At 44.2% G+C, this 16958-nt stretch overlaps 1 protein-coding gene across 1 annotated transcript in view; it reads left to right on the top strand.

Moving 5' to 3' along the window:
• Positions 1-400: 400 nt before the first annotated feature.
• The window catches only part of M1AP (meiosis 1 associated protein), a 57834-nt gene continuing 41276 nt past the window's right edge, over positions 401-16958 (top strand). Inside the window, exon 1 of the mRNA XM_084626770.1 lies at positions 401-447. The gene's annotated coding sequence lies outside the window, so the exon portion shown is untranslated. The remainder of the gene's footprint in view (positions 448-16958) is intronic.

Below are 16958 nucleotides of genomic sequence, written 5' to 3'. Positions count from 1 at the left end.
CATTTTTTAGGCTAAATCATTTTATTTTCATACCTCTCTAGATGCACAGATATGATTGCCCTGCTATACCATAGGCTGAGTTCAGGCTGGATTTAGCACCATATCTCAGGATGACATTCTGTTTTTCCCTTCTCAGAGGCAGATGGGTGATTGGACAGCTGGTGTGCTGTTTCCTGTTCAGATGCCATGAATTCCAGAAAAACACTTTCAGAAACAAGGAGAGGATTCACTGTTGGTAAAGCTTATGCCACTGCACACTCATGGCAGCTCCCAGAGATCCTCATTGTGGATGTCAAGCCACCCTTTTGGGCCAACACATGTTCTAAACTTTGTGAAGCCCTGGAAAACTTCTTCTGTCTAGCATGTAGTTTGGCAGGTCCCTGTCGCATCCCATTGCTGAGCCTATATGTGGTGCAGAACCAGCACGAGTGCCTCCTTCCCTTTGTGGTGAGTATGAAACAAGGGATTTATAGACTTAGGATTTTAAAGGCTGTAATGGATACATTCAATTTAGCATAAACAATTATGATTAATTAGAAGGTATATGTAAAGAAGTTAATCATCCTCTGAATCACTTTTTATGGGTTTCATCTTAAATGGATCTTAAAGGAGGGATTTGAAAGGACAGGGCATAGTTGCCAGATGAAGTTGGCTGCAGCAAGGGGTGGGTTCAATATCTAGGACTCCTCTACTAGACTGAGCTGGCCCAGTAATCTGGGAAAAGTTCACACCACCCCAGCGCCTCTAAGAGAGAATGCTTCCCCTCTCACGGGAACTGAGTTTGTCTATAACAAAAGAGAAGTTTTATTAAAAGGGAAAGGGAACCAAGTATTAGTTTGGGAAACCACCACAACCACATTACAAAAAACCCCATGCAGTCATAAGGCAAACACCCACACCAAAATACGTTGGGCAGTAGTCTTAGCTTCTCACCTTGGGGTGTGAGCCTAACAAACAAATGTTCCCCTCTACTGCACCCCACTCCCAGTTGCTGTCCTTGGTCAGTGAAGGCCCAGAATTCAGGGGCATGTTCATGGGAGTTCACCTCCCACCCTAGAGGGACTGGGGGGTGGGGGGAAGGTGTTGAGCAGTGCCACAGTTGCAGCCTTTCACTCTTCATTGTTGCTGCACCATTGTTCGCTCCGTGGCCACTGGCCACAGTACCAATCACTCTCTCTGCCACCATCTGTCTCTCTGCCACCTCTTTAGGTCGCACCCCTTCACCAATTGCTGAAATCACTGAGAGCGGGGTTAAAGACTGCAGTGAGGTAGCACTGAAACACCGCCCCACACTAGGCTTAGCACTTAGACCTGGTTATTGGTGATTTCAGCTCCAGCGATGACCTGAGAAAACAAATGACTCAATTGATTCTAATCAGCTCTGCCTTTAAACAGTGGAGCGGGGGAGAGTTAAATAGTGTCTAGGACTCTTAGAGCATACACCACCACGTACAAATACCTGTCCCTACTTCTCTCCTTTTTCCACTGGGATTTGGCCTCTCTTCCTTGTTTAGTAAATTAAGGTTGTCCCCTCTATCAGGACAGACTAAGCCCGGTTCTGCTGCCCTTTACTAGTACAATAAGGATAACATTTCATTACTCCTCCATTGAATACTAATGTGATTTGTAACCCACCACCGGCCAATATCCATCACTTTGGCAACACAGTTCTGTCTGCTGAATACCTAGGTAGAGGAGGTGTGTTTGTGCAAATATGGTCTGGTTCTTAAGTCTTTTTTCCCCAGCTTATCACTAGATGTTGGGGAGGGCTCATTCAGACCCAGCCTACAAAGTTATTATATGTAAAAAAAAAAAATCATACTCAATCACTTTTTATGGGTTTCATGGAAGAAGTGAATCTGGAGGGAATTTGGGAGAAGGCAGCAAAGTGGCTTGGAACCCCTGAGATGTGCATATGCCATAACCGAGTCCTCATGTAATTTTACTACTGTAATCCTTATTCCCGTCTCCTGCTGACGGTTGAGTAATCCTACTCTGTGCATCACATCCAAAGTTTGATGGCAAGCCTATTGGGCTAGGGAATTTGCTTTAATTTGCTCCGTAGAGGACCAAGTCAGCCTTAGCACTGCTCTAAACTGTGCCAGCTAACAGTGCTCCCACAGCTAATCTGCCAGGGATCACCTGTAGAGCCTTGCAACCCAAAGGGCCCCAACTACAGGGGTCTGGTTCAGGTCAGGTCAGTAAACAACTTGAGTCTTTCAGGGTCAGGTAGGCCCTCATCACCTCCTTCTACCTGTGGGGCCAACAAAGTAGTAGCTATGTGCCTTGCTCCCACTGGATGCTGCCACCTCACTGCATTCTGTGTGTGCACAGCATAGTGAGTGTGCAGACTCATCACAGCAGCTCTCACTCCACAGCGCACACAGTACAGCAAGGCTACAGCAGCCCAGAGTGATTATGCAGCCATGCTGGCACAAACCCCATGGGCAGGAGGTGTCCAGAGATGGATCACAGCCATGGGGTATAGGGAGTGGGAAGCTCCCACCAGGCCAAACCTCAAGAATGAGGCAGCAGCACTGAAACAGGTTCAGGGGGAAGGATCAAGTTTAGGTTGGGTCTGAAAACTACTTAACCCTTGTGGGTTTGGACAGAATTCTGGTCAGTTTGCTCTCAGGCTGGGTTTAGGTCCCCCTTTAAAATTAGGCCCAAGCTGACCACTAAGTGCAGCAATGCTCTGGCCACCCCTTTCTTCCAGCCATCCATCATATGAATCCTTACCTGTGTTAAGATCTTCCTCCAACTGCTCTCACTTTGACTATATAGCAACTCTTCATCTATGGCCTATGCAGACTTTAAAGAGAGAGTGGAACATTTGATCATCTAGTTTGACCTCTTGTATATCAGACAGTAACACTTCACCCAGTTACCTCTGTATTGAGACCCATAATTTGTGTTTGACTAAAGTACACAAGCCAGAAATGCATCCACTCTTGACTCAAAGACTTAGAGATAAAGAATCCATGACTTCTCTTGGTAGTTTGTTCCTATGGTTAATCACCTTCACTGTTAAATTCAAATTAGAAATAAGCCACAAATGTTTATCTGGCTTTAACTTCTAGCCATTGGTTCTTATGATGCCTCTGTTAAAATTAAAAAGAGACCTTTAGTGCCTGATATTGTCTCATGACAATATGTATATGCTGTAATCAAGTCACCTCACAATTGTCTTTTTGATAAGCTAAACATATTGAGTTCTTTCACTGAAGCATTTTTTTTAGCTCTAAAATAATTTGTTGCTCTTCTCTACATCCTCTCCAATTTTTCAACAAGCTCTTTAAAATGTTCACACCAGAACTGGATACCATGTTCCAGGATTGGTCTCACTAGTGCTGTATACAAAAGAAAAATTACCTTCCTACTCACTATGCCCGTTTATACATGCAAGAATTGCATTAGCCTTTTTGACCAGCAGCTCCCCAGATTGCAGCATGTTCTGAATATCACTGTCAGTCTTTCCCATTACACCCCAAAGACCTCCACTGGAAGATATGCTGGAGGGTAAGGATAGGATACAGAGGGCCCCAGACAAATTAGAGGTTTGGGCCAAAAGCAATCTGATGAGGTTCAACGCGGACAAGTGCAGAGTCCTGCACTTAGGATGGAAGAATCCCATGCACAACTTCAGACTAGGGACCGAGTGGCTAGGCAGCAGTTCTGCAGAAAAGGACCTAGGGGTTACAGCAGACGAGAACCTGGATATGAGTCAATGTGCCCTTGTTGCCAAGAAGGCTAATGGCATTTTGGGCTGTATAATTAGGGGCATTGCCAGCAGAGCGAGGGACGTGATCATTCCCCTCTACTCGACATTGGTGAGGCCTCATCTGGAGTACTGTGTCCAGTTTGGGGCCCCACACTACAAGAAGGAAATGATAAAAATTGGAAAGAGTCTAGCGGAGGGAAACAAAAAATGGTTATGGAACTGAAACACAGGACTTATGAGAGGCTGAGGGAACTGGGATTGTTTAGTCTGCAGGAGAGAAGAATGCGGGGGGATTGGATAGCTGCTTTCAAGTCCCCGAAAGGGGGTTCCAAAGAGGATGGATCTAGACTGTTCTCAGTGGTAGCAGATGACAGAATGAGGAGTAATGGTCTCAAGTTGCAGTGGGGGAGGTTTAGGTTGGATATTAGGAAAAACTTTTTCACTAGGAGGGTGGTGAAGTACTGGAATGCATTACCTAGGGAGGTGGTGGAATCTCCTTCCTTAGAAGTTTTTAAGGTCAGGCTTGACAAAGCCCTGTCTGGGATGATTTAGTTGGGGATTGGTCCTGCTTTGAGCAGGGGGTTGGACTAGATGACCTCCTGAGGTCCCTTCCAACCCTGATATTCTATGATCTTTGTATCCATTTCAGAATACTGTTCAAAATTGCCCTCATTTTAAACCTCTCCATAGCTGTGCTCCAGCCTACTTGACAGTCCTGTTCTTCCTTTACTCACCTTTTCTTAGCCCTCTCTCTCTCTCTCTCTCCCCCTCCACCCAACTTTACCACTGTTGGTACAAGAACTTTCTTCTTTGCAGCTTCTGCCATCTGGAACAGTCTTCATCTCTCTCTGCTCATGAACTCTATTTTGAATTAAATCTCATCAAGAAGTTTCAGGGCTCCTCTCCCTTGCCTACACCCCTTAGTTTCTCTACTTGGTCTATAAAGTAGCTTTGATGGTCCATTTTGCTTCTTCTCCCACACATCTCTTACAAGTGGAACACTCTTCCTGAACTCATCCATGAGGCCACTACTCTCTCCTCTTCATATCCCCTTCTGCTATGCTGCCTCTTGGACTCTGGGGCACCAGGCCCCCAGAAGCACCAGGCTCCAGCCCACATGGTCAGAGGGCTACCAACTTCTACTCTTGGGTTGGCCCATAGGGCTTCTGCTCACCTTTAGAGGCAGGAGCAGTGGATCAGGGACACCTTAAAAGTCTCTGCCATCAGCAGCACTGTCACAGCACAAAGGAGAGAGGTACTGGGGTGCAACTGATGTGAGAGAGATGCAGGGAAGAGAGAACACAATACCTATATAACAGGGAGGGTAAACAATACACAACTGTCTGGATGGGCAGAATGGGAAAAGAGCACATTGAAATGACAGTGGCAGGTTGGCTGAGACACTGGGACAGGGCTCGAGTAAGATAGTTTAATTTCACTTCTGATTTTTCCTCAAAGTAAAACAAAACCAGACATGACCCTTTGACATTTTGCGTATCTGTCATCTGTCTATTATGGTTGGTCTGTCTTGTCTAGTTATATTACGAACTCCTCAGGGCAGAGACTGTGTGCTCTCATGTTTCTGTGCAGCACACTGGGACCCCAATCTCAACTGCAACCTTTGATGCTACCATAATATACATTACTACTGCTAAAATCCTGATAGGGTGCTACTGTAATACAGATACTAATTGTGGCTAAATTGAAGGGCAGTCAGTGATTACTCAATAAGGACTTAATTTAATAAAGTGCTCCATTTAGGAAGGAACAATCAGTTGTACACATACAAGATGGGAAATGACTGCCTAGGAAGGAGTGCTGCCAAAAGGGATCTGGGGGTCACAAGCTAAATATGAGTCAGTGTGACACTGTTGCAAAAAGAGCAAACATCATTCTGGGATGTATTAACAGGAGTGTTGTATGCAAGACATGAGAAGTAATTCTTCTGCTCTACTCTGTGCTGATTAGGCCTCAACTGGAGTATGGTGTCCAGTTCTGGGTGCCACATTTTAGGAAAGAAGTGGACAAATTGGAAAAAGACCAGAGAAGAGCAACAAAAATTATTAAAGGTCTAGAAAACATGACCTATAAGGGAAAATTGAAAAAAATTGGTTTTGTTTAGTCTGGAAAAGACAGACTTTCATTTTATTTCCTGTCATGCCTCACTGCTGTGCTCTGGCTAAGTCATGTGCCCGTCTCGGACCCACCACCCCCAATTTAGGTAATGAGCTCCATTGGCTTGTGCTGTCCCCATCATGTTATTTTACAAACCAAAACGTAATTAGAGACCTAGTGCCTGAGGAGGACTATCCTGGCAGCAAGTAGCAAGGAGTCAAAATAATAATTAAAGAAAAATAGCAACAGAACAAGCAAACTAGGATCTGGTCCAAGAGATGACTATAGCTGAATTGCTCAGTAATAGCTACCATACTGAAATTAAATTTAACATATTTGTAGTGGTGGAAATGCCAGAGAAACCCACCACAGTAGCATTTAACTTCAAAGGGAGAACACCACAAAAGCAGGGCTATCCCTACCCATATGCAAAGTACGCAGCGGCATAGGGCACCAGGAAATTTGTACCAAATTTCCTGGTGCCCTGCGCAGCTGTGGGCTGCTCCAGCCCCTGCCCTGCATCTTCCCCATGGTCCCCACCCTTGCTCCACCCCCACTCCACCCCTTCCCCAAAGCCTCTGCCTCTGCTCTGCCCCAGCCTTGACTCCCCTGAGGGCTGCAGCAGGGTTGGCTCTGCACTCACCAGTGGTGGAAAATGCAGTGACCTGGCCCCAGCCTCACCACCGGTGAGTGCTGGGGGGCAGTTCTCCCCACCCAAGCCTACTCCTGTCCCCTGGAGGCCTGGCCTGCCCCCTGCCCCCCCCCCCCCCACACGGCATGGGGGGGGAGGGGGTGGCAGCCGTGTAGGGCCCCTGAATAGCTAGGGACGGCCCTGTACAGAAGTGAGGAAACTCTTTAAATGTAAATTAAAAGGAACAGTCAAGAAGGTGAAATACTTGCAAACAGCATGGAAACTTATTTAAAAACACCATAATACAGGCTCAAACTAAATGTATACCCCAAATTATAAAAAAACCACAACAGTGAAAGGACTAAAACATGCCATGATAGCTTAACAGAGGCATCCTTTAAAAATTGGAAGTCAAATCCCACTGAGGAAAACAGAAAGGAGAAAAAAATGCTGGCAACTCAAGAGTATAAATTAGGCAGGCCAAAAAACAATTTGAAGAGCAACTAGTTAAAATGTAAATTTTTAAAAAATGCTGGGTTTTTTTTGTATCAGAAGCAGAAAGCTTGTCAGACAAGCCCTGGGGTCACAGTACAATCAAGGATCTAACAAGGCACTCAAAGAAGACAAGGCTGTTGCAGAGAAGATAAATGAATTTTTTTTGCATCGGAGAGAAGATCCCCACATCCAAACTTTTTTTTTTTTTTTTAATATATATGTGGCAAATCTGAGAAACTCTCCCATATTGAGGTTTCAATTGGAGGTTTTGGAATAAAAAAAAACAAACAAACCAAACAGTAATAAGTCACCAGAACCAGATGGTATTAACCCAACAGTTCTTAAGGAACTCAAATATGAAATTGTAGAACTGTTGTATGTAACCTATCATTCAAATCAGCTTCTGTACCAGATGACTGGAGGGTAACTAATGTAATGCACATTTTTTAAGAAGGCTCCACAGTCGATCCTGGCAATTACAGGTTGATAAGGCTGACTTCAGTACTGGGCAAATTGGTTGAAGCTATTAGTAAACAGCAGAATTATCAGACAGATTGATAAAGATGGTATGTTAGGGAAGAGCCAGCATGGTTTTGTAAATGGAAATCATGCCTCAGCAATCTATTTGAGGGTGTCAACAAGCATGTGGACAAAGGTGATCCAGAGGATATAGTATACTTGGACTTTCAGAAAGCTTTTGACAAGGTTCCACACCAAAGTCTCTTAAGCAAAGTAAGCAGTCATGGGATAAAAGGGAAGGTCTTCTCATGGATCAGTAACTGGTTAAAAGACAGGTTTCAGAGTAGCAGCTGTGTTAGTCTGTATCCACAAAAAGAAAAGGAGTACTTGTGGCACCTTAGCGACTAACCAATTTATTTGAGCATACAGCTCACGAAAGCTTATGCTCGAATAAATTTGTTAGTCTAAGGTGCCACAAGTACTTTTTTTTGGTTAAAAGACAGGAAACAAAGGACAGGAATAAATGGTTAGTTTTCAGAATGGAGAGAGATAAATAGTGGGGTCCTCCAAGCATCTGTACTGGGACCAGTCCTATTCAACATATTCATCAGTGATTTGGGAAAGGGGGAGAACAAGAAGTTGGCACAATTTCCAGGTGATACAAAACTACTCAAGATAGTCAAGTCCAAAGCTGAATGCAAGACTTAAAGAGGGATCTCACTACTCTGAGTGACTGGGCAACAAAAAAAATGACAGATGAAATTCAGTGTCGATAAGTGCAAAGTAATGCACATTGGAAAACATAACCCCCACTATATTAGGTCAGACCCAAGGTCCATCTAGCCCAGTATCCTGTCTTCCAACAGTGGCCAATGCCAGGTGCCCCAGAGGGAATGAACAGAACAGGTAATGATCAAGTGATCCATTCCTTATCACCCACTCCCAGCTTCTGGCAAACAGAGGCTAGGAACACCATCCCTGCCCATCCTGGCTAATAGACACTGATGGACCTATCCTCCATGAAAATATCCACTCAACCTGCAACAGCAGTCAAAACAAGCTAACAGAAGGTTAGGAATCATTAGGAAATGGATAGATAAAACAGAAAAATATAATTCCACTATATAAATCTATTTTATGCCCACACCTTGAATACTGCATGCAGTTCTGGTTGCCTCATCTCAGAAAAGATATATTAGAATTGGAAAAGGTACAGAGAAGGGCAAACCTGATTAGGGGTATGGAGGAGTTCCATGTAAGGAGAGATTAAAAAGACTGGGACAGTTCATTTTAGAAGAATGAACTGGGGGGAGGAAATATGATCAGTAAATAACACTTTCTCTCTTACATAAAAGAAGAGCTTCCCCTCTATTCGACATTGGTGAGGCCTCATCTGGAGTACTGTGTCCAGTTTTGGGCCCCACACTACAAGAAGGATGTGGAAAAAAATGGAAAGAGTCCAGCGGAGGGCAACAAAAATGATTAGGGGACTGGGACACATGACTTATGAGGAGAGGCTGAGGGAACTGGGATTGTTTAGTCTGCGGAAGAGAAGAACGGGGGGGGATTTGATAGCTGCTTTCAACTACCTGAAAGGGGGTTCCAAAGAGGATGATCTAGACTGTTCTCAATGGTAGCAGATGACAGAACAAGGAGTAATGGTCTCAAGTTGCAGTGGGGGAAGTTTAGTTGGATATTAGGAGAAACTTTTTCACTAGGAGGGTGGTGAAACACTGGAATGCATTACCTAGGGAGGTGGTGGAATCTCCTTCCTTAGTTTTTAAGGTCAGGCTTGACAAAACCCTGGCTGGGATGATTTAGTTGGGGATTGGTCCTGCTTTGAGCAGGGGGTTGGACTAGATGACCTCCTGAGGTCCCTTCCAACCCTGATATTCTATGATTCTAACTAGAGGTCATCCTATGAAATTAATAGGCAGCCAGTTTAAATGCAAACAGAAGTACTTTTTCCACACAACACACTCTCTGGACCTCATTACCAGAGGATATTGTGAATGCCAACAGTATAACTGGGTTCAACAAGTAATAAGATAAGTTCATGGAGGACAGGTCTATTAATGGCTATGTCATAAATATAAAGGGAAGGGTAAATACCTTTAAAATCCCTCCTGGCCAGAGGAAAAACCCTTAACAGGTGAAAGAAGCTAGGATAACCTCGCTGGCACCTGACCAAAATGACCAATGAGGAGACAAGATATATTCAAAGCTGCGGGGGGAGGAACAAAGGCTCTCTCTGTCTGTGTGATGCTTTTGCCGGGAACAGAAAAGGAATGGAGTCTTAGAACTTAGTAAGTAATCTAGCTAGATATGCGTTAGATTCTGTTTTGTTTAAATGGCTGATAAAATAGCTGTGCTGAATGGAATGTATATTCCTGTTTGTGTCTTTTTATAACTTAAGGTTTTGCCTAGAGGGATTCTCTATGTTTTGAATCTGATTACCCTGGAAGGTATTTACCATCCTGACTTTTTTTTTTCAATTAAAATTCTTCTTTTAAGAACCTGATTGCTTTTTCATTGTTCTTAAGATCCAAGGGTTTGGGTCTGTCTTCACCTTTGCAAATTGGTGAGGATTTTTATCAAGCCTTCCCCAGGAAGGGGGGTGTAGGGTTTGGGGAGGATTTTGGGGGGAAAAGACATTTCCAAGCGGGCTCTTTCCCTGTTATATCTGTTAGACACTTGGTGGTGGCAGCAGTAAAGTTCAAGGGCAAAAGGTAAAATAGTTTGTACCTTGGGGAAGTTTTAACCTAAGCTGGTAAAAATAAGCTTAGGGGGTTTTCATACAGGTCCCCACATCTGTACCCTGGAGTTCAGAGTGGGGAAGGAACCTTGACAGGCTATTAGCCAGGATGGACAAGGACACAACCCCATATCCTTAAATCTCCAACTGCCAAAAACTGAGACTGGACAACAGGGGATGGATCACTCAAAGTTGCCCTGTTCTGTTCATTCCCTCTGAAGCATCGGACATCGGCCACTGTTAGAGACAAGATAGTGGGCTAGATGGACCATTGATCTGAACCAGTATGGCCATTCTTATGTTCTAACTTCCCATCTAACTTGCAGTCAGTTAGCTTCCAGGTTCTTTTTATTGCCTCTGCCCCATTTAGCTTTCCTCCCCTCCCCTGAATCATAGAATCATAGAATATCAGGGTTGGAAGGGACCCCAGAAGGTCATCTAGTGCAACCCCCTGCTCAAAGCAGGACCAATTCCCAGTTAAATCATCCCAGCCAGGGCTTTGTCAAGCCTGGCCTTAAAAACCTCTAAGGAAGGAGATTCTACCACCTCCCTAGGTAACGCATTCCAGTGTTTCACCACCCTCTTAGTGAAAAAGTTTTTCCTAATATCCAATCTAAACCTCCCCCACTGCAACTTGAGACCATTACTCCTCGTTCTGTCATCTGCTACCATTGAGAACAGTCTAGAGCCATCCTCTTTGGAACCCCCTTTCAGGTAGTTGAAAGCAGCTATCAAATCCCCCCTCATTCTTCTCTTCTGCAGGCTAAACAATCCCAGCTCCCTCAGCCTCTCCTCATAACTCATGTGTTCCAGTCCCCTAATCATTTTTGTTGCCCTTCGCTGGACTCTCTCCAATTTATCCACATCCTTCTTGAAGTGTGGGGCCCAAAACTGGACACAGTACTCCAGATGAGGCCTCACCAATGTCGAATAGAGGGGGACGATCACGTCCCTCGATCTGCTCGCTATGCCCCTACTTATACATCCCAAAATGCCATTGGCCTTCTTGGCAACAAGGGCACACTGCTGACTCATATCCAGCTTCTCGTCCACTGTCCCTGCTTCCTTTATTTAGGAAAACAAGTACTGTGTTGGGATAGGGTACTCTTTAAATATGGTATTGTGAAACTAAATGTGGAAGTGTGCATACATAAACATCTTTAATCCAATTAGAAAATGATTGTGCCAAGCAGGTCAAAGACAGCATGGATTCACCAAGGGAAGGTCATGCCTGACTAATCTAATCGCCTTCTATGATGAGATTACTGGTTCTGTGGATGAAGGGAAAGCAATGGATGTATTGTATCTTGACTTTAGCAAAGCTTTTGACACGGTCTCCCACAGTATTCTTGTCAGCAAGTTAAGGAAGTATGGGCTGGATGAATGCACTATAAGGTGGGTAGAAAGTTGGCTAGATTGTCGGGCTCAACGGGTAGTGATCAATGGCTCCATGTCTAGTTGGAAGCCGGTGTCAAGTGGAGTGCCCCAGGGGTCGGTCCTGGGGCCGGTTTTGTTCAATATCTTCATAAATGATCTGGAGGATGGTGTGGATTGCACTCTCAGCAAATTTGCGGATGATACTAAACTGGGAGGAGTGGTAGATACGCTGGAGGGCAGGGATAGGCTACAGAGGGACCTAGACAAATTGGAGGATTGGGCCAAAAGAAATCTGATGAGGTTCAATAAGGATAAGTGCAGGGTCCTGCACTTAGGACGGAAGAACCCAATGCACAGCAACAGACTAGGGACCGAATGGCTAGGCAGCAGTTCTGCGGAAAAAGACCTAGGGGTGACAGTGGACGAGAAGCTGGATATGAGTCAGCAGTGTGCCCTTGTTGCCAAGAAGGCCAATGGCATTTTGGGATGTATAAGTAGGGGCATAGCGAGCAGATCGAGGGATGTGATCGTCCCCCTCTATTCGACATTGATGAGGCCTCATCTGGAGTACTGTATCCAGTTTTGGGCCCCACACTACAAGAAGGATGTGGATAAATTGAAGAGAGTCCAGCGAAGGGCAACAAAAATGATTAGGGGTCTGGAACACATGAGTTATGAGGAGAGGCTGAGGGAACTGGGATTGTTTAGTCTGCAGAAGAGAAGAATGAGGGGGGATTTGATAGCTGCTTTCAACTACCTGAGAGGTGGTTCCAAAGAGGATGGTTCTAGACTATTCTCAGTGGTAGAAGAGGACAGGACAAGGAGTAATGGTCTCAAGTTGCAGTGGGGGAGGTTTAGGTTGGATATTAGGAAAAACTTTTTCACTAGGAGGGTGGTGAAACACTGGAATGCGTTGCCTAGGGAGGTGGTGGAATCTCCTTCCTCAGAGGTTTTTAAGGTCAGGCTTGACAAAGCCCTGGCTGGGATGATTTAATTGGGTATGGCTCCTGCTTTTGAGCAGGGGGTTGGACTAGATGACCTCCTGAGGTCCCTTCCAACCCTGATATTCTATGATTCTATGACTCAAGTCTCCCAATAAGACCAAAAGGAGATTGGGGACAAATACAATGGTATTGTGTTTGATTTGGAGCTTTGGGGTTAAGAACTAATCCAGTGTTTGTTCTAGGTATTCACTAATCTGGGCCCACTAACCCAAAGCTGCACAACGTTGCAGATTAAAGCCCCTAGCAAATTAATTGCAGTTTAACATAATTTACTTTACAAGAGAAGGTCTTTGGAGTGAGCACATAAAGTTTGGACCTGGTTTTTTTAAAAAAAAAAAAATTAACTGAGTTTCCTCAAACTGGGGCCTGCAGAGGCTTACTGGGACTCTCCAAATTCCTGGATCTCCCTCTTAAATGTGCGATTTAGTAAAAACCCACTTGGTCTGTGCAGGAGGAATTTTTTCTGCCAAAACGTGAAGTGTTATTTAGGTCCAGAGACTGACGTTTACCGATACTGAGCAGCATCACGCTGACATTAGTGGAGACTCCCCAGACTGAGTAGTGAGTACCATTATTCACATTGAGTAGCATCAGAAGCTAGCTCTACATTTAATGTTAATAGTCTTTAGCTGCAGAAAACTGGAGAAGCACTTTGTTATTGGTTTAGATAATACTCAGTCCTGCCATCAGTGCAGGGGACTGGACTAGATGACCTCTCGAGGTCCCTTCCAGTCCTATGATTGTGCCCGACTCCACAGTGGCTTCCAAAACAGATCACAATTTGGTTCCGTGGGCTAATGGAGACTGAAGGCCAAATTCAAAAGTTAGTCTAGGAGTTTAAACTGATGTAAATAACTTTTGCTGGCCCCCTCAATGTACATTTAGCAGCAATTTAGACATACTATGGGCCAGATTTTACTACAATTCACTCACTGGGTATGTCTACAGTAGAGACTTTGTTCTTATTGTAGTTTAATTGACTTATTTGTAAATGCTACTCTAGACATTCCACAAACTCTAGGACTCCCTACTAGGATTCACTTCAACCAGCTATATCAAGGCAAAAGTTTTTAGCCTCTGTCTACATTAGGGAAAAGTCACGATTGGGTTCATGTGTTAGATAACCTTGATCATGGGCAGTATGTATATAATAGGCTGGGGAAGGCTGTGAAACATATAAAGCATCATATCCTTTATATATCGCCCTGTAGCAAGATCGCGCACTCACCAGTTTGGTGCCTCCTGCTGGTCATGTGGGAATTAGCTTTTTTCCAGCCCCAGAGCGCCTTCTGCCTGGCCAGTGTCTCACCTGCCTCAGGCCCCCTGTGTCCCTCCCGGACCCCAGTGCCCTTTACTTCAGAGTTCTGTCACAGCAGTACCCCCACACTCTGGGTCTCCCCTCTCAGGGGAACACCCTCCCCCTAAGCCCACCTTGCCTCAGTGGCTACTGCCAGTCATCATCTAGCCCCCTTCTCACTGGGGCAAACTGCAGTCTGAAATGGCCACTCATCATTGGCAAATGGGTTGGACCAGCTGCCTCTACCTATCCTCAGGATATACCTCTATAGCCCCAGTACCTGCTTTGGCATTACCCGAGGCCAGAGCTCCCCAGCTCCTCTTGTCTTGTCTTTTCCCTGCTCTGCTCTGCTCTGCATCAGGTACCCCCTTTTCCCCCAGGCATCCCCATCCCTCTAAGGCTGGACAGAGACTGACTCAGGTCCTGGCTCACAGCCCTTTTATAGGGCCAGCTGCGGCCTGATTGGGCATGGTCCCAGGTGTGGCTGCTTCCCTAATCAGCCTAGCTTTTTCCACCAGAGCAGGTAACTGCCCTGCTACACATCCGTACGTGAGACAAAACACAAGCAGTTGTAGTGGGATGCAGCTGCGGTAGTGATTTGTGCCTCTGGAGCTATATGGATTGACAGACTGATTTAGACAAGTGGTCTATCTAGTCCACTATCCTGTTTGCAACAATAGCCACTACCAGCTGCCTCCAAGGAAGGCTCAGGAAATTCCACAGGAGTCAGTTAGCCATGGGATAACCTGCCCACAGAGGAAAAAACAAAACAAAAAAAACTTCCTCCCAGCCCCTAATTGACTCATGTCCTGAAGCAAGAGGGTTTATAGTCCTCCCAAAACTCTACCTATCCCCAGGCTACACCACTTTTGAAAATCTTTACAATAACAACTTTGGATAGTCTTGTGATCCGTATCACTGTCCAATCCTTTTTAAACCCTGTAACCTTGGGGCAATGTGTTCTACAACCAAACTGCATTGTGTAAAAAATAATTATTATTGCATTTTAAATGTCTTCTCTTTAATTTCATTGAATGCTGTTTTGCAGCAAGTAAAAGGGAGCTTTTCTCGGCTTCAGACCTGCATTTCAGAACTTCGCTCCTTACCAAGAGAAGGCTCTTTCCAACAAAAGGGAGACAGAGTGATGCAGGCTGTGCAGGATGGGCTCCAGCAGTTTAAACAGTACACCAGACATATGCTAGCAGGAGGCTCAGTGAACAGTTCTGTTGAGGCAAGTTGGGTGCTGGGGAGATAGTAATAACCATCAAGAGCAGTCTGTCTGTCTATTTCAGGTGTCAGTCACTGTGGTATCTAAGCATCATGGGAGGAAGTAAGTAGCATAAAACAATTCCAAAAAAGAGGAATCCCATAGCTTGCTCTGCAGGATGCCCAAGATCTCATGCCACATACAGATTCAATACGCTCATGGAATACGGCCCTAGCTGTGAGAGGGAAGTCAACTTGATGACAAGCATTAGCTGATTATTTTAACGTCCCATTTTGTACACTGTTAATCTCCAGGCATCCAAGTCTGGATATTATTTAAAGTTGATTTTATTTCTTATGAAATCATAGTGAAACGCATTATGTGTAGCTGCAAACAAGATACTCTTTGATATGACTTCATTGCCAGCCTACCCTTACATTCTAGGGTCATGTTCTGCCTATATTCCCTGGATGGAATTTCCACTTGCATCAATAGGACATTTGTGCAAAGATCCTAGTTGTGGCTTAAAGTATGTCCACAGTTCATTAAAACACCAATTCAAATGGAAAAGCATTTTATTGTGGGATTAGTTGGCACAGTAGCAAAGAACTGGAAAAGCCTACAAAAAGATCATTATTTTAGCACAATCTTTAAATCAATTTTCAGTACAAAAAGCAAATAGGATCAGTATTTGGAAAACACAGAAAACTTTATAGTCAGTATTTCATGCTCTCAGCAGCAGCTTGAGACTTCCGTAGGACTCCTTGTCCCATGCACCCAAACACAGATCCTCTACCATTTGGCATCTATTGTGTCCCCTCTTATTCATTGCCTCCCTAAAGTAAACAGCTCCAGTCTTTTCACTCTCTCACTATATGGAAGATTGTTGAAGCATCTAAATGTAATTCCCATCTCTGAATCCCTTCTATTTCTGTTACATTATTTTTGAGATGCAGTCACCAGAACTGAACACGTGATCCAAGGAGAAGCTATCCCATTGATTTATATAATGGCATTGTAAATATGATTTCTCTAATAATGCCATAAAAGATACATTTTTTCTATCCTTGGATGCAGATGCATAGGTTGTTTTTCATTCTTACATAATTTTACTTTCTTCCCCCTCCTACTTTCCCACCCTCACCCATTTGGTGATGAGAGGATAGGGGGATTTGTGGGGGGGGGGGAAATAAGTGATGGGTTTTAATTTCTGCTCATTGTGATTCTGATTTGGGGTGTTTATTTCAGTGTTGGAGGGCAATATAGAGTAGGTGTAATTCAGGGAATGACTCAATTACCTTCTCTAATTAATTTAACTGCAAATACATGCACAGCACAATCTTCCATTGCTGCAGCTGAAGGAATGGGACAGTTAACTACAATATTAAATGATCTACAGCTGTAGGTGGCATATATTCCACTAGATTTTCCCTGTTCCTCTGGTTTGTTAAAATTAGTCCACAGTGTGTTGTGCAAGCACACATTACTGTGCAATTTTCACAGAGGATGTCTGGTTTCTGTTTTTCTGGTATACACCATAGTACAAAAAGCTATCCATGTGTATGACTGTAAAAAGACAGTGGCCTAAGTTTTCAAAAGTAATTATTGACTGTCTCAGTTTTTGAATACCCAACTTGAGACATCCTAAAAAGACCTAATTTTCAGAGGGCAGGTGCTCAGTACTTCTGAAAATCAGGTTCTTTTTCATAAATTCAGAGATTATAAAACCAGAAGGGATCTCTTGTCTGACTTCCTGCATAACAGACCATGGACTTGATTTCATCAAGTGATTCCTGCTTCAAACCCACATTTAGAAAGATATCCAGGGTTGGTTTAAACACCTCATGTGATGAGGAATCCACCAGACCCCAACACAAATTGTTCTAATAGTTAATTC

The sequence above is a fragment of the Lepidochelys olivacea genome, assembly GCF_965140295.1.
Source record: "Lepidochelys olivacea isolate rLepOli2 genome assembly, chromosome: 4".
Taxonomy (NCBI): Eukaryota; Metazoa; Chordata; order Testudines; family Cheloniidae; genus Lepidochelys; species Lepidochelys olivacea.
The sequence above is the reverse complement of the archived record's forward strand: the minus strand, read 5'-3'. Positions and strand labels throughout refer to the sequence as shown.